Genomic DNA, 19,183 nt, shown 5'->3' with positions numbered 1-19,183 from the left:
GATAGTTTGTTGATAGTAGCATCTTCAAATTCTAGATACAATAGAAACATGAACATTTTGCTCATTTAATAAGAGGTAAATTCGTGAGCTACATTGTGCTCTTTTACTTTAAAAACGGGAAGGTCGAAGGTGAAATGCCATTCTTAGGATCACAGAAAGTTACATGGAGAGCATTCTCTCTTTCATTTAATCAATATGTACCGAGCATCTTCAAATAGTGAATGCTCATCATGATAATGTTAATGATGCACATTGCAGTCCAGGGAGGAAAAGAGTTACACAGATAATTACAGAAAAATACCATAAGTGGAGGGGAGGACCATAGAATGTTTAATGTGGTGTTAAGAACACAGGCAATAGCATGATGAACAAGAAATGACAGATAGTACCAAAAGAATGGTAAGTTTCTTGTCTCTGATGAGTCAAGTACAAGATAGGAGGAAAGGAGAGAAGGGCTGGAAATGCAGGCGGGATGCTTTGTTCTGTGGATGGTAGAGAGCAATGGAAGGGATTTGAGGTGGGAGGGCTGGATGCATAAGTTGAGACTAACAATAGAGTTAAGGAAGAGGGAAGTCTGTGGCTGTCAACTAAGGCAGGGCTGTTAAAAAAGTATTCTGGAGCCAGACTCTTTGGTTCAAAGTCAGAAAGGAAGGAAAGGAGATCTTAGACCAGGTTAGTTTTGCAGCAAAAATACAAAATGGAATACTTGCCTTGTACTTGCCTTGTACTATTTTTCTGTCTTCTTTGTCTCTCAACTCCAGATTTCTCCATTCTATTTTCCTTTCTGTCCATCTCTTACCTTCTTCATTGTTGCCATTTTTGTTTCCTGGGTAAAGACTTAATTAAAAATTTTTAATAGCTCTGCTGTGGTAGAGAAGTCAAAACATAAAAGGTACGTAATAAAAAGTGTCTCTTCGTGCAATTAATGTTCCTCCTCTGCCCAGTTCTCCTCCCTCCACAGAGTGAGCCATTCTTTCCAAAGCTTTTGTGCTCTACTTCAGAGATAGTTTGTGTATTTGCGATGCTACATATACACCAGCAAAGACTTTTAAAAATAACTTGTATGGAGACGTTGTGTAAATACTTGACAAGTTAATTAGCATGCTAGCTGCACTAGATTAAAATCCCATTAATTAATTTGATGGGTCATTTGATTACATAGCTCTAAAGGAAAATGCAGGCCTTCTTTGCAGATAACAATGAGTTCACCAAGGATATTCACATAAATAATCTTTGGAAGATGAGAAGTATTAAAGTATCTTAGCCTTTCCCTTACTAGTGCATTTGAAAACTGTTAATCTACTCTCTCTCCCGAGTCCTGATTAATCTCTTTAAAAATCCAGTAAATGTGCTTATAGCCTATTAAAAATTGCTTATGTAAGAACATATTACCCTGCAAAAGGCTTTTCCCTTAACTTAATAAAAAGTACACAAGACTGTCATAAAATTGTCTAAAATTTTTTAGAAATCATAGAAAAATCCTTAACCTTTCTTTAGCAGGAGGTTTAACTTTTCAATGTAGTAAAGCATTCCAGCTTCTATTTTCACCTGATCTTCACTGCAGTGAAACTCTGCCTGCAATAATTCCTGGAAGAGCAGAATATATGATGCTTTCATAAATAAATATTAGTGCATTAGTCTTCTTCCAGCCCAAGCCAGATTTTTCTGGCTGCTTATTTCCCTAGGTGGCCAGAAGAATACAATCCCTGATATAAAATTTGGCTGCTTCAAATCAGAAATAAAATCCTCATTTGCATAATATTCATGCATTCCTGTTGGTGAAATATGGAGTAGTGATTATCTAATAGGCATAATAAAATAGACTCATACGTGATTAAAACCACTACATCTTAATTTGTGGTTGTATTGTACTTACCAGGAAGTCTTTGTTAATAAACTCTTCCTCAAGGACTAAGTCTTTTAAAAGCATAAAAATGTAGATTAAAAGTAATTATTATACCATGTTCAAATTCCACTGTTTTTCTGATATGATTTGCTCAGAAGCACATTGTGAGGATTAAAGGGAGAATAAATTTCTGAAAATATTAATTTGCAATATTGTTGAATTATAGTCTTTACCCCAATAGGAAGCAAGCTAGCATACTTCAGAATATCATAACTCTTATGTTTTAAGCAGAAACTCTCCAGTTCATGGAACCCAAGTAACATTAAGGTTGTTTTACAAAATATTTTTAATACATTAGATCTAAAATTATATTATTGAACTCTTAAGTATTACGTTGAATTAATAATGCTCTATATCATTCCTTTCTACTCTGTTTTGTTCACTCTGTTTCCCATACTGAATAATCAATACATATTTCATGTGTGTGTGTTTCGATCCTGTGCCTTGAACTCAGGGCCCAGGTGCTGTCCCTCAGCTTTCTGCTTTAAGGCTAGAATGCTACCACTAGGGCCACTTTTGTCTTTTTTGGTGGGTAATTAGAGATAAGAGTCTCGAGGTTTTTCCTATCTGGGCTGGCTTCAAACCACGATACTAAAATCTCAGCTTCCCAAGTCAGTGTAAAATTTGAAGGCATAAACAACATTAATTGTCATCTAGCTTTGGTTGGAGTGTTTCTTGATCATACTTTGTATATTTTTAAAATGTGTTTTGTGCTTTTTAACTTACATTTGTTTCTTTATTGCTATAAAATGAAAACTATATGATAACATGACCTTTAAAAAGATTTATTTTTTGCATTGATTAGCACAAGGCATTCAAGTTGCTTAAAGCCTAGTATTAGAAAATTATTAACAATTTAATGGTTTCATTTTTTTGTAACTTACTTCCATATTGCAAGGTAACTATGCATGTAAAAGCTGAGTTCCCCAAAAATATTTTCAAGAAATAGAAAGAATGAAGGCTAGAGAGCTTGATTATGAGTCACAGAAGCAGAGGGAGATAGATTGGTACTGGGAGAGAGAATCTTGCTTATGCTAATAAGATTACCATTAATGGGGCTTTTAATACAAAGCGCCCTAGAGTACTCTGCACAGTTCATCATAAGCTAATGAAAGAGGTGCTGTAATTAGGAACATAACAAGTGATTCAGAGGGCAAGAGCAAAGGGAAGAATTCCAAGCCATCACAGCTGTATACACAGAAGGACTACTGCCAAGAGAGGGGGCTTGCAGGGCACGACAGAGAGCAAGTGAACCCTATGACACTGCAATAATTAGGTATATGAACCAACAGCATCCTCAATATCCTCAGGTAAAAACTCCCACTAAAGTTTTAAAATATTAAAAGGCCATCATGGGCCTCCACCATAAGCCAATTTAGCCTGTTTTAATATGGTGAAAAAAAATCACATCAATCTCCAGTTTTAGAAGAAATTACTAAACTCATCTCACATTTATTGTCCACACTACTAGGTTCATCTCAGAATCTGTGATAGATTCTTAACATTCCTTAGAGAAACAATGGTCCATAATTTGAAATAGGAGAAAAAGAATACACCAGCTCCTAAGGAAATCTTACCAACAATTTGTGGCATCAGAACACTGATTACTAGTAAGAACTGTGCTTTCTTAGAATGAATAGATAGAAAATGGGATGTAAATATTACATGTGACTAAAAATCAATGATACAGCATATCTCCTGGGACTCCTTTCTTCTTCATTCTGTCGTTACTTGTCCTTTCTTCTGTTGGAGACCAGGAGAAACTATTTGGTATAAGAAGATAATGTAATACAAAGGCAAGATGCATATAATGCATTTTTTAAAAAGAGAGATGTATTGATTTTCCCCCCTGTATCTTGCTTAATTTTCTTTCTGGAAAACAAAGGTCTCTAAAGAAATTTGTTGCGAATCTCTAGATTACGTTGGATGAAGATCACTAAGCCAATGTTAAATGAGATCTATAGCCTTTTGCATGCCCCAGGTTCCAATGAAATGAATACTGATATTAAGATGAATACTTAGTAAATTTTGTAGCAATGTTAGAGTAATTTTTTTCTGGTCCTAGGGCTTGAACTCTGAGCCTGGGTGCTGTCCCTGAGCTGCTTTTGCTCAAGACTAACTCTACCATTTAAGCCACAGTGTCCGTTCCAGCTTTTTCTGGATAGTTTTTTGGAGATAAGAGTCTCATGGATTTTCCTACCCTGTCTGGCTTTCAAACTTGATGCTTAGATTTCAGCCTCCTGAGTAGCCAGGATTATAGGCATGAGCCACTAGCTCCTGGCCAGAGAAAGTTTTTGATATGTTGAATTTAATATCAAAAAAGAATGAAGTCCCCTCTACAGTATTTTTACAATAAAAATGTACAGAAAAGAATGGAGTCTTATTTTTGGAATGGGTTTTATTTTATTCAAGTATTCTATTTGCATAAACAGTAGATTCTTACTTAGCTATCTGTGGATAAGAAACTAAAAATGTCGCTACGGGTAGTTTGATTAATAAGGGACCACATTACTGCTATGGTTTAAATAAATGACTCCCAAAAGCTGATAAAGCATGACGTTGGTTCCCACCTTCTGTTGGTGTTGGGTGTTGGTGGAACTGTTAAGAGTCAGGACATGATGCAACAAAGAAGTGTGGTCACTGGACATGTGTTTTGTTGAAAAGAATCTAGGGACCCTAATTTCTTCCTGTCTTTCTCTCTGCTTTCCTGCCACCATAAGATAAATGCTTTCTTCCACAAAGTTCCCAGTTATGATAGACAGCCTCAGGACAGGACCAAAGAAATAGGTCAATTGATCGGAGCCTGAAGCCTTTGACATTCTAAGCCAAAGTAAACCTTGTGCCTTTTAAGTTGATCATTTTAGACATTTCATCACATCACAGCATGAAGAAAGCTGATTAACACAAATACTTCTTGGGTGGGGGGAAGGGTTTCTCTCATACTTTCAGACCTTCCTTTGGATCTTCCAATATATATTGGACTCTAGGTATTTTAATTTGTTTATGCTTTCTCTGGCATTTCATTTTTATTTCTTTTTTGTACGTTTTTTATTGTAAAGATGCTGTACAGAGAGGTTACAGTTACATGAGCAAGGTAATGAGTACATTTCCTATTGAGCATTATTGCCTCCTCCTTTGTTTTCCCCCTACCATCCCTTCCCTTCCACCTCCACAACTACTCCCTCTCTGTCCCCCCCAAATTGTAAAGTTTGTTTTCAACATAGTGTTTTGTGTATCTCATTGTTACAATGGGTCAACCTGTATTCTTATTTAAGCATTTTTGTTGTTTTCCTTCCCTTCCCTAAATTAGAGAAGTATATACACAAGATACAGGGCATTGACATTAATACAGTGAAAATAGGGGTTATACCGTGGGGTAGGAACATACAAAACAACAACAAAAAATCACATGGTACATTATAAATACGTTAGAAACAATAGTAAGAAAGACAAAACCACTTGTGCCCTTATCTTGGGGTTCATTTCACTTAACATCATCTTATATGGTCATATGTACATAGCTTTTGGCCTTTTCTGCTTGTCCTACACATGTACTAGTGATTGCAAATAAGGGAAACCATGGGACCTATGTTTCTTTTTGTTGATATGGAAGTTTGAAATTAGGGTATTATTCTAGACAGGAAAACACCTACCATCTGAGCCCTGCCCTTAACCATTTCTACTTTAATTATTTTTTAGAGAGGGTCATATTTTTTTTTTTTGCATAGGCCAGTATGAACTGCTATGCACCTTCCTATGTCTCTGAGATTCTGGATTCTGGGTTCTTGGCTGACATTGAATTTTGAGAGATATTTACCTAAGCTGGACTCAAATTGTGATCCTCTCAATTCCTATTTCCATGTATCTGGCATCTTCTTCTCTGGCATTTTCCAAAGTAATATATCTTAAGAAAAACCTTAGAAGTACTGTATGTGGTCACAGTTTTCTTGTTGGGTGATATCCTGGAGAAGTTCTTTTACGGCACAAGACCATCTGAGATAGCTAGAGTGTTGCTGAAGAACACATTAAGGAAATCATATCTGGTTTAATTTCAAAGCATAAAATGAACCCATTCTGGGCAAGAACTAACCCATTCCAATCATAATGACCTAATTCCATTCATGTGATGGTGCTCACTTCTTACACATCCTGCCTCCCAGTAGTGTCGCAGGCTAATTAAATTTTAATATGAATTTTGGAGGAGACCTTCATGCAGTACCTAGCAGTGTTCTCTGCTTTCATTCTGCTCTGCTCACTCTTCACTGACCCACATTTCTATTTGTTCAGAGTCAACATAGCAAAAAAAAATGCCAATTTCTTGCTCTCAATCAACAAACAGAAATCTCAGGAAAGAAAAGTTATTTTCCTGTGTGAAGATCCATTCCTGTGTTTATCCTCCAGCATGATCTCCCATCTTCCAGCGAATCCTTTCTTCTGTCTTCAAGTTTTCTTTTCATTCTTCTTTCCATCAGTCTCCAAACAGATTAAGTGCTGTCACATACCAAAACTTTGTAGCTTCTCTATTTTCTAACTAAATCCTTTCCGACTAAATCTTTTGAGAGAGCTGTCGATGTTCCGTGCCTTTAGTGCTCGGCTTCACAAACTCTTCAGCCTTTAAAAATTTAGCTCTTGTTCTTTCCTTGGCAACTGTACTTGCCAAAGCCAGCAGAAACGTCCTTGCTGCTAAGTTAATCAACTATTTCTACCTCTCTTTCCACTGCTGACTTTCTTTTGTTCCTTAACACCACCCTCTGACATTCCCTTCCTTAGGACATTGGAGCCACAGAAGTGCACTGCTCAGGTTTCTGCCTTAGATTGTTTTATTTCAATTGGCACATTTTCTAGAATATACATCTTTGAAATTCCTTTGGTAGTGTTAATAACTTTGTATCTATTACACTAGCAAACCCTAAAATTCATTTCTCCAGGGACAATCTCTCTCCTTCATTTAACATCTGAAAACCTGTTATCCTATGAGATGTGTCCTGATGTTAAATAGCCTATCAAGTCAACAGTTGTATGCCTGAGCTCCTCTTTCTTATCAACCTACCATTTCACCTCTTGTCCTGCCTGGCACTCTGAGCATCATCTTTGACAAGTCTTCTATATTGTACTTCAGGTTCCTAGAAATGGACTGAGGCATTCCTCCACCTTTTCTCTCTTCTATTGATCACTTCACTCAGCCCATCATTTTGTTTTAAGCATCTAAAAGTCCTCGAATCTCTCTTTCACTTATTTTCCACCAGGCAGACAGTGACTGGTTTCCTAAACTGTTATTATTTCTTGCATTGCTATCATATTTAGTCAACAATTCTTTACATGAAGGGTAAATTTAAAACTTTTAAACAGTTCTTCCACCTTCCTTTGTCTTTTGGACTCTCTTCATAATAGTGATTGTACCTTTCAGGATGCCATTATTCCTACCACATTATTTCTTCCCTTTCTCTCCAACTTTAACAGCTTTGTGAAGCTTCTTCTTTCAGTAAATTTTTTCCATTACACAAACACACATTCACACATACACAACCCACCATATATTTTTTCTAAAATAATTGATGCATACCTCTAAGTCTCAGACATAACTTCTTTTTAGAAGCTTTACTTGATTCCATGTAGCAGGTTTGTGTACTTTTGTACGTCTACAGCAATTAATATCTCATTTATATAATACTTGTCACAGTCTATTGTACTTTTCTATTTTTACATTATTGTCCCCCATTAGCCTTTCAGACTCACTGGGGCAAGAATAGTTTGTTTGTTTTGACTATAATGTTCTTGGCACATAGGAAGTTCTCATAATTATTCAAGTCATGAATTAAGAGGAAGAGAATAGGATAATACTGGCAGAATAAAGCTAAAAGAGGAAAGGAACAAAGGAGATTCAACTTAGTATAGAAGCCAAGTCAAGAACTTAGGAAAAAAGACTCAGCATAGTTAGAGATAGACTTCCTTAGGTTTTCTGGTTGTAAGAGGACCCCAAAATCAAATTTATGTCATGAATTACTTGGGCCACTTAACCATATCTTTTCCATTTGTCTTAGTCCCTATCAGTTCATCTGCATATTTTTGTAAGTGGTGTTTTCATGATGTTCATCAAGCATACCTTGTCAAACTTTGGTCTGACTAGAAATATGTGTGTGTGTGTGTGTGTGTGTGTGTGTGTGTGTGTGTGTGTGTATGTACGTGTGTGTGTGTGTGTGTGTGTGTGTGTATGTACGTGTGTATACTTTTCCTATATCATTTATAACATTATGCATGCTAAATAAAACCAGAATTCCTTAGAAAAATTTGTGATCAAATCTCAATATTGACTCAAAGGGCCAAATTAATAAATATCGATAATGATGTTGAATTGACTAAGTATCGTCACTATCACAAAATGCCTGAAGCAGGTTAGTTATAAAGAAAAAAGTTTATTTCACTTTTGAAGGGTAGGGATATAAAGAGCATAATAGTAGTTCCAGCAAGAATGCAATAGCATGTGATTGAATGGTCGGAAGAATCACATTTTGACCTAGAAGATTCAGGGATAAATATCAGGCTTTTTTTTTTTTTTTAACAATTTGCTCTCCTGAGAACTCACTCCAGGAGAGCAGAATCGTCTTCTGAGAAAAGTATCACAAATGACCTAAGGATTTCCTAGCAGGCTTGCTGTTGTCCAGTGCTGCTACCGCTGGGAGAGGGGCAATACTTAAATCACATCTAAATAAAAGGTAGAGAAATTGGAGCCCCTGTGCACTCTTGGTAATGATATACAATAGTAGATAGAATCACTGGGGAGAATAATTGGGTGGTTTCTTGAAAAAATTCAAATTAGAATCAGCAGATGTTTCCCACAGTATATCACCTCACCAATTACCAGCCACATAGTCGTCTTCAGTGAATATACATTGAACTGAATTGTGAACTGATTTTCCTTGATCTGCTTTTTTGTTAGCTTTGGAAATGTAAAAAGGGGAAAACCAAGCATTGATGGTAAATAAATAGAAATTCCAGAGAAGTGATAGCCGTAGGGTATGGAAAAACACTGGCAGGAGAGTCCTTGTTTTCCTTCAAATAAGTGTCCTGATGGAGTACATTAACAAAATGGGGGCATGATTTATTCCTGACCACTCATCACATCTTGACTGAGAAAATTAAATTGTTTTGTAGATGCTTGATACACTTTGAGACCTTTTCAATTTCTTCCCCGTTCTTCCCTTGTTAATTTTTCTTGTTTTCTTTATAGGACTGTAGACAAGTAAGCAATATTCTATTTCTTTGGCAAATAATTGATCACTTGGCTTCTTGAACTTCTTCATGGACAGTATGTTTTTACAGGTTTACTTAACATCCTGAGTGGAATGATGGAATTTGTGAGTGATTTCTTACTGGAAACTACACACTGAAAAGAAAAAAATGCTTCTTACTTTGGCTACAGTGCAAGAGGAACAGACGGCCAACAAAAGGCACTTTCCCACATCACTTTTTAAACGATATATATGCCACTGATCTTTGTCTCATGGAAAATGCTTTCAACATATATTTCCTATTGCTGCTCATCGTACACATGAGTATAAGTCACAGATTTGAAATAGAAGAGACACAGTAGGTCTCTAATTTTAAATGAGAGTACAGTTTAAATCAAATTCAAATTCTTTGGACTTAATATTGGTAAAATGTTACTAAGGCATTCTAGGTCAATTCTTTCTCAAAAATACCTTTATAATAAAAATTATTGATAATAAAAATATTTCCCAAATCTAGATTGATATAATCTTTCCAAGGAATGCTCTCTATTACAACCCAATCTTATACAAGGTATTTGTCTCTTCTTATTGATAAAGTTTTATTGAAACAAATATATGGCCATTCTTTTGTATAGACTGTGGCTGCATTCATGTTACAACAGCATAATTGAGTATCTGTGCAACTCTGGATGACCTACAAACCTAACATGAACTACCTGACCCTATTGAGAAGAAATTTGCTATTATTCTAGACAAATAAAGCAGTCTTTAAATCTCATGACACTGAAGTTAACCTCCATGTTCACATCTACTATTTCAGATGGATGGGAGATTTGGGGAATTTCAGAGTTTCAGGTGCTACGTAGTTACTAGGAATTAACCAGGACAAGACAAAATTACCAACGTTCCAATTTATCTGCACATAACCCATGACTGACCACAGTTTATGTTCAGATCAATTCGTTCTAATGGGAAGTGTTGTAAGTCAAAAATGAATTCAGCAAACCTAACTTTATAGAACATATAGCTTACTAAAACAGCATATTGCCATTTTGTTGGTTGTTTACCCCAATGACTGGAAATTATGTCTTGCTACCACTGCTTCCCATTACAAATAAAGTGCAGAATAAGATCAAAATAAAAATTTAAGCAATTACATTTTTCTTTTGAATGTGTATGGCTTCTTTGGTAAAGATCTTAAGTCAAGGGGTCATGGTGACATAAATTTATAATTTTGGCTACTTCACAGAAAGAGATCAGACTGACTATGATTTAAATAGTAGAGTGTCAGCTAACCAAGTCTGAGGTTCTGAATTCAAACCCTAATAACACACACACACACACACACACACACACACACACACACACACACACACACACACACACATTGTAAATGGAATTTACAATTGGATACCATCTCTATTGCTTACCTTAGCCTGCAGGCTAGATATACCTCACATTTGTATTTTTCTGTAAATATTTTCTAAGCGAAAAAGGTGCTTATTGTGCATGCATGTTCCTTGAGTGTATCTTTAATGGAAGTGTTCACCTAGCTTTGCCTTGTTCCCTTCATTGATCCTTTCTTCTTGGATAGTGGTTGGGTTACTTATCCACTGAATTGGTTTCCATGTATTCTTTACAGAAAGGAAACCAAATGCTTTTGTATACATTGAAAGTCAGATATTAAAAAAAAAACTTGTTTTTACAAGTTATAAGGATTAGGAAGAAATACTAGGAAAAAAATTGGCAGTAACTACAAAGTTCCAAGATAGAAATATTCATAACTAAAATAGTTTGTATTCTCCTAAAATATTCAAGGTAAATGTCATAGCCCAACATTAAAAGATAATATTAATGACTTACACGGATTTATTTTTTTAATTGATTCTTGTTTTTTTATTTTTTATTTTTTGTCGGATGTGGGGCCTGAACTGTCCCTCAGCTCTTCAGCTCAAGGCTAGTGCTCTACCGCTTGAGCCACAGTGCTACTTCTGATTTTTTCTGCTTATGTGGTGCTGAGGAATCGAGCCCAGGGCCTCATGCATGCAAGGCAACCACTGTACCCCTGAACCACCTTCCCAGCTCCCTTACATGGATTTCTGTCAATTTTACTACTAAAGAAACAGTTCTTTTGTTATTTTTATCATGACATAGCTAAATGCAAAGCAAAGCACCCCACATTTTAACTAAAAATAAAGTTTAAAACCTTATGTTTTAAAAACATAAACTTTATCTGTCTTTTTAAAAAGATACTCAACCTGGTCTGGGAATGTGGCTTAGTGGTAGAGTGTTTGCCTAGCATGCATGAAGCCCTGGGTTCAATTCCTCAGTACCACATAAACAGAAAAAGCCAGAAGTGGAACTGTGGCTTAAGTGGTAGAGTGCTAGTCTAGAGCAAAAGAAGCTCAGGGACAGTGCCCAGGCCCTGAGTTCAAGCCCAGTCCCCGAGTTCAAACCCAGGACTGGCTAAATAAATGAATAACTAAATAGAAAAAAAAGATACTCAAATGGTTTAGTCTTTTTTTTAAGATCTAATTGTTGGGTCCACACTGAAGAAAGGTGATCTTTGAAACAGAACAGAGTACATAGGCCTGTGGCCAAAATTCTAAATAAAAGAATAACACAGAACACAGGAATTTCCAAAGAAGATGTAGTGCAGAAAAGGAGAAAAGCACTTCACATGATGCAAAATACTATACAAGGACATGGAGAAACATGCGAAGAGGAAACTATGAGGAACCAGATACAGACTGAACAATTATCCACTGCATTGGACCCCAGGAAGAGCCACTGGAGTGGGAATAAAAACTGGTAATTGATGAGGGCAGTAATGTCAACTACTCTTGCAATTGTCCTGTCTGTGAAAAAAGAGATCAGACAAATGTGCATCTGAGAACGAGGCTGACTTTGGTACCAGGTATGAGAAGGTTCAAGAATGAGCAATCGCATTTCAAAATGTCAAACTGAAGGTCTTATTTAAAGGAGAATTGGGTTGAAATAAAAGGATTAGATGGGTAGAGAGCTAAGCAAAGTGCTTGAGTGTTCTTCATTTACTGTGAAATAAGGGTTCCAGAAGCTGTTGTAGAAAATAAACTATGGAGTGATGGGGGAAGAAATCATTGTTCCTGTCTTGCGAAGCTCTGGGCTCCACAGAGATAGTCATAGTTAGGAATTATTTAGAAAGAGCCTATGGTGTGTTGGCAAACAAGTGAGATTTCACTTTTGTGGTGGTAACCATTTAAACAAAAAGATTCTTTATCAACGTGTTTAGTAAAATAAATGGGAAAGAGAAAGAAACAAATATCACATGTTCTCTCTCATATGAGGTCAGAATCTAAAACTTGCCAAAAAAATGCTATGTAGATTGTTTTGGAGTAGAAGCCAGAGGGTGGGCAAGGTGAAAGGGGCGTGTCATATAATCAAGACATTCTATATTTATTTATGGAAATAGAGTAAAAAATCCATTACATATTGTTTAAAAGAAAGAAGAAATGGAAAATAAGCAAGTACAAGAGGGGGTGATTTTGATTGAAACAGATTATACACATGTGTGGAAATATCTCCGTGAAACCCTTTTTTTTTTTTTTAACAATTTATTTGTGCTAATAGGAATAAACAAATAAAAGCAGTTGAGTTAGGAGTCTAAAATAAGGAGAAAAAATTCTATATCTTTTCAAATAACTATAATAGCTGCACTAACCTGTGAATGGATCGTTTCATCCCGTTCTAAACGCCATAATGTAATGACGATGGAAGGCGTGGACATTCCGTAAGGTGAGCCACTCACCTAGGAGGAAGTGGGTGGCGGCTCTCCTATGTGAGAAGGGAGGGTGATTGCCATGATTCTTAAGAGGAGAATGGGTTTTCCCAGGTGGCACTTATAGGCAATAGGCAAAGAGAGCAGTGTGAGCACGGGCTGGGAGGCTGGCAGGAGAACCTGATGAGGACGGGAAGATGAGTCACAGGAGAGGACACTAGCGGAGTGGGGCTGAGGACGTGAAAGGACAGGCACTGAGACAGTGCGCATTTTGGGGTGGAGGCCAAGGATGGTAGGAATGAAAGCTCCGTGGGATTAAGTGGCCCCACAGTTCTGAAAGACTCTGGCTTGGAGTGCTGTTCACCCTGGCGCAGAGAGTGGTTGGCAGGTGCACCCAGCCCAGTCAGCAGGCTCAGTCAGGCTTCCAGAATGGTTGCCTGTGAAAAGTCCATCGGGGCTCTTTGGAGCTGGATCCAGCTTGGCTGGAAGGACAGCGATGAGGTGAGACCTCAGGCATGTGGGAAGCATTCGGGAAGTGAAAGATTCCATGGGGTCTCTTGAGTAGATGTCTGCGCGCACACACACACACACACACACACACACACACACACACACACACACACACACACACACACACACACACACACACATACACACACGGTCAGAGGGCCAAAGGCAGGCCACAGCACGCTGGATGGGAGGAGGCTTGCTTTCCTGTGGAACCTGGCTTTTGTCTAACATGAAGTGTTAGACTCAATGACCTCTTAGGTCTGTCTAAGCTCCAAACCTTTATGCATGTCCTGTGAGCAGAACTTGCTGAGAGAAAGAAATGCACTTTATTTCTCTAGTGTTACTTTGGAGCAACCCCCTTCACAAACCAATACGGTCTTTAGCGATGGCTCCATGCATAACAGAAATGCAATCAATACATAATTAAATGATTTTCATCATGACAGGAAATTGTTGTCACATTAAAAAGATAATCAGTTATTATAAATTCTGTGTACAAATAAAAGCTATTTTAATTGTCTTTTTTTTCCCTCTCTCCTTATGCTCCACTTTAGTTTCCTGGGTACAAACCGTCCTGATCTTTGTGATTGTGAGTGAGCACACATGTATGCAAATGTATCCATACCCAAAGATCTGGGTACTCAAAGCAAAAGAATTGTGGTGAATCAATATGTCATAAAGCCTTTCAAATTTGAGAATACTCATTGCCCTGAATTGTATCATAATTTGATTCAAATATTAGAACATCAACAGAAAACAAGGAAAGATGATAAGCTGCCAGTAAATGTCTGTCTGAAGGTATGCTCTAAATCTTTGAGTTTGGGAAGAATATCTACTTGGAATTATCTTATATTTATGTCTGTAACTGTTTACTTGTTTTTCCCAGCACTCTTTTTCTGTTGGAAGAATTTGTTCCGAAAGTTTCTAGCAATGCTTAAAACAGTGGTGAATTTTTATGGTCTATATTATATAAACTCTCTTGTTATAAATACACTTCTGTGAAATTTCATTTACAAATTACACACAATAGAAGATTAATAGCACTAATAATAAAAGGCAAGAATTAAAATAGCAGACTGTAGTGCAATTGCCAGCATCAGTACTATGCCAATCTGATAACTAAGTCGGCTTCCAAGTGACTCATGGGTAGGTAGGATACTGCACAAGACACACTGAGCAAATGGATGTGGGGCATGATGGCATAGGAAAATACAAGATTCTCTACTTAGAATATCCTGAAGTTAAAACATGCAGATTATTTGTTTTTGGACTCTTCCCTTGAATAATTTCAGACTACAATTGCCTGCAGTTACTGAGAACTCAGAAAGTAAAATCACAGGTAAAGAGGCCTCCTCAGTTCTAGAATTCTTTTGGTTGGTGGCTCTCATTACTATTTGCCTTAATTTCTACTGACATTCTGCTGTTGTATCTGTCATGTGCTCATCATTCCTGGGTTGCAGGTCATGAATGGACTGATGAAAACAGAATGAAATCCTGACTTACGGGGGAGGTCACTGCTCTCTTATGGAAAACTCAGCGATGAATGCTTGGTCATGCTGCCATTTGTTGCTACTCTTTGTTTACACTCGTGGTGCCAGCTTTCCATGCATGTGGCAGCTCTTCTGTCCAAATCAATTCACACATCCAGGTATAGGACATCAACGCGGTCCTTCTATCCAGTGAGTTTGGAATTCTGTGGAGTTTTAAACTAGGGCGGGATGAGTATGGAGAGGTTAGCTTTCACGGGCAGGAGGCTTTTGTGCCATCCAACCAGCCAGTGAAAACTGGTGTAGAAGTGTTGATGCAGGCACAGGTTTAGAGGATTTTTTTAATAGAGCTGAAATGCCAGCTGTTCCTCACATTCCTCACATCATATTGTCTAATGAAGCGGTCCCTTTTTCAGCAGCCCTAGCCAGGAATCTTTGAGTCATTTCTGATCCTCTTTTATCCTTTGATCAACATTTGATCTATGGGATGAGGCCATCAGGTTCTCTCACTTATGCTCCATTTCCCTCTCTCCTATGTAGGCTCTCAGTTATTAACTCTTCCAGCTCTCAACTCATTTCTAGCCCACTGCACCTCTTATGCTTCGGTATAAAGTCATCACTCGGCTAGTTCAGATTGTTTTAAAGTCATCTGGTCAAGTTGACCCTGATGCCAGAGGCACAGGCCTCATTACTCAAGCACTTCATGTTCTTAAATAAAGTTGCTCTGAAGTGTTGGCTCATATTGTCTCTCATTTTCTCTTGTGGGCTGAGAGCAAACAGAGCTGTCTGGAGTCCACTGGCATTTTTGTTAAAGCCTGAATTCATTTCATCTCAATCACAATTCAGCAGATTTTGTGTGTGGTGGTTTAAGTGAATTGTGATGAGAGAGAGGAATGGTGAAGCTCTTACCTCTGTGTTCCAAGAGCAATTTTATTTTAATGTTTTGGAAGGCTTGTGATCTTTTCAACTAAACATGATTCTATTCTGGCTTCCTATAGAGTCTTTCTTTTTGTTTGGGTATATATATATTTTTTTCAAATCACCTTGATGCAAAACTCTTTAAAGAAATCCCTTAAAACACAGCAATGAGTACTGACATTAAATGATGGAGCCCTTTGCATTTATTGGAATGTGTCATTGCTCCTCTAATGAGAATAGTCTCAGACATTACTTTCCCTCATTTATAAAGTATCTTGGTTCTATCTGAGCACATGAACTTTGCACCATGCAGCCTTCTCAAGTCTCCGCACTAGAAATGAATTATATAATATTTGACCTTTTAATCTAGAAAATCAGATCCATTTGTAATTAAATTAAACTTTTCATGCGATGAACCCAACTATCAAATGTCATCTTATCTGTCGCATCAGGAGCTGAAGCAGAAACACCAGACACTGAAGACATGAGAGAGTCAAAACAGATCATTAACACCAGCCTAAATGCCTTTAGACGGTTTTACAAAGTCTTTATGCTTAGCTGTTGAAAATAAGCTGTCAAAAACTATGTTGCTGTCTGCTCAAAGAACACAGAGTAATATACTAAATACATTTGCTTTGAAGAGTGTCTGGAGCAGCTCTGATAAAGATTAACAACTTAGAATGGACATTCTAGTGCTCCAGTGAATAGAAATACTGTTTCTGTGAGATGACAGAAAGCTCTCAGAGCAGACACTCTTCATTATTGTTAGAAGACTAATAAAGCTAATAAAACTGAGAAAGGACCGATAGCATACAGTGAATGAATGTAAACATTGCAAGATATTGTCTAAACTGCTATTAAACAATAAGTTACAGCATAATTCCCTTAACCCTTTAAAAGGTATTTCAATTTATAAATAAAAATCCCCTCAAGATTTGGTAATAAAAATATGAGTCTAGTTCAGTCCTTCTTTTCAAATACCAAAAAAATAACATTTTATTCTTCAAAAGAATTGAAAGATACAAGATTGATATATACCTTAATAGAATTGAGTGACATGCCAACTTGCAGTGATCATTATTGGAGTGAGTTACCAACATTCTTACATGAGACCAAAAAGAGGCTGCTGAGGTTCTGTTCTTATAACCAGTAAAGGAAGGGAGCAGTGCCTGCAGAGCCCCTGACACTATTCCTACTGCAGAGTAGGTGCTCAATAAATACCTCTGACATTCGGCCAAAGTGTGATTAGGTACTATTTCACATAGAGTAATTAGTTGTAAAAATGTAAGTTAAAAGTTTGCTCAGTTCATTACCTTTCTTGACAGATTTAAGGCAGCAAAGGCATTTTTAAGGTATAGCTTGTACAGGTCATGTTTACAATGTCTCTTCAAAGACAAGATGTGACACACTGAGAAGGCTTTGCAATTCAGTAGACTAACTTTCTAATCCAGCCCAGATATTTCTGTACTATATATATATATAGTTATCTTTGGGAAAGTAGGAAATACATCACCTAGTACACAAGCTTTGCTATTGACAATCAAGTGTAAAATAGGTACCACGTTGGCTCGTTCACTGCAAATGTTCATTAAATATTATGATGCTTTCCTTTGAGGAAGAGCATAGGTTAAAGCTAAGAGAGTGTCAAGAAAATATCCGAGCAAGAATTACACAGATGGAGGCAACATCACTCGGAATCCTGAGAGCAATGGCAAGGAAAACGTGGGGAACCTGTATTGTCCTGGAGACCTGCCACACACTCAGGAAAACAACAACAAAATGTCATATTATTCCCCAGCTAGGCTTCCTTTCCCCTAACAGGTCTAGATAACAGGTCTGTACATATTGTACAACGGTGCATGAGAATCTTCAGAGTTGCTTAATGAGACTATAAATACATCCTTTTTCTCTTCTATGAATCTGCACCTCTGCATTTTTCACAAGCCAGCCAGCAGGGTGATTCTCATAATTTTTCTAATTCTGAGCCACTGTGTTATGGAGTATAGTTATAGTAGACATGGCAGAAGCCCCTCCTCTGACTCTAACCATCTGAAGTCGAGAGTTCCAGAGTACCCACCAGCCTTCTAACAGTAATGTACTTGCCTTCTATCCTACATTTCCTCTGATGCCAAAGACTGTCCAAAGAGAGCCCAGTAAGGCATGTTTAACCAATGTGGAAAACAAACTAATGGATTCATGCCCCTTATATGATCTCACATTGCAGGAGGCAGTGTTTGGATTTCTCAGCAGGTGCCAGTGGAATAATGCATCAGTCTCCATAGCAACAAAGCTGAACACATGTCATCCTGTTGAATATTCCCTCTCATCCACTCACAGTTCCTGCACACTCATTCCTGAGTCCTGGCATCGTCTTCCAAATGAACAACTTCAAACAACCTCCTACCTCAGGTTCTACTTATGAGATAATCCAAACCAAGACAATGTGGTGATTGAAAACAAGTCCCTGAAAGAATAGGGTGGATAGTTTTCAAGCAAAAATCTTGGCACATTGAATAAGAAAAAAAATAATAATGAATGAGTAATCTGGCCACTACCATGGCTTGATCTTAAAACAAGTCTAATATCAGTATGAAATCCTAGCTGAATAAAATAACTGAAGCAGAAAAAAAAGGTAGGGATGTGGCCTATGTGGTAGATTGTCCCCCTAACACATATAAGGCTCTAAGTTTAAAACATGTAGTCCTACTAGAAAAGAGGGTATAAGGGCAGTGTTCAGAAAGGCAAAGGGGGAGAGTTTGTGTTCAAAACTTTGCCTAGTGCCACATATGAAACAGGGAGACCAGCACAAAACTGGACCAAATCTGCATTGTTTGAAAGAATGACAGGCAAGCCTCAGATTCCTTTACACAGATGCTAATAACAGCCAAGACCTTGGCTTCTGTTAGAAATATTAATAGAAGAGCTAGAGAATCTAAAACAGTACATTCCTATAACAAAACTCATCTCAGATAGCAATGGGAAAACAATGAACTATTCTTAAAAAGAGGTTTGGCCTGTGTTCTGTGAAGTAATTTTTAAGCCCTTAGACTGTCCTACCTCAGATGAGTATCTGTTTACCTAGAAGCTTTATGTGCCAAACCAGATCATCTATGCTAGTGATTTATGATAAAGATCGACAGACAACACGTTATCACTGTGGTTGATGCAAAGTCTGAGAGTAAGATCAGCCATGTGGGAAAGCAGTCATTCCCACATGACTGAGCCCCATAAAATGCCCATCAACAAGACTGGCAATTCTCCATGCATATTGTCACACATCATTGCTGGGAGAAAACAGGTGCAGTCTATACTGCTCCACTGAGAGAGCTCAAGGAGATAGATCCACATCTTAATGTCAGCTCTACGTCACTTGTCC

General features: G+C 37.5%; 1 long non-coding RNA gene across 2 annotated transcripts in view; it reads right to left on the bottom strand.

Moving 5' to 3' along the window:
* Positions 1–716: 716 nt before the first annotated feature.
* LOC138831735 (uncharacterized) overlaps positions 717–19,183 on the bottom strand; it is a 41,122-nt gene continuing 22,655 nt past the window's right edge. Inside the window, exons 1-3 of one of the 2 annotated variants that reach the window (XR_011373437.1) lie at positions 12,836–12,866; positions 1,488–1,587; positions 717–837 (exon numbers count right to left, since the gene is read on the bottom strand). This is a non-coding gene — a long non-coding RNA (uncharacterized lncRNA). Of the gene's footprint in view, positions 838–1,487; positions 1,588–12,835; positions 12,867–19,183 lie in introns of those variants that run through there. The other variant, XR_011373438.1, reaches the window with a different exon arrangement.

Source organism: Dipodomys merriami, unplaced genomic scaffold, assembly GCF_024711535.1.
Source record: "Dipodomys merriami isolate MVZ:Mamm:240054 unplaced genomic scaffold, mDipMer1.0.p SCAF_2, whole genome shotgun sequence".
NCBI lineage: Eukaryota > Metazoa > Chordata > Mammalia > Rodentia > Heteromyidae > Dipodomys > Dipodomys merriami.
Note: the sequence above shows the minus strand (reverse complement) of the source record. Positions and strands in the feature narration are given on the sequence as shown.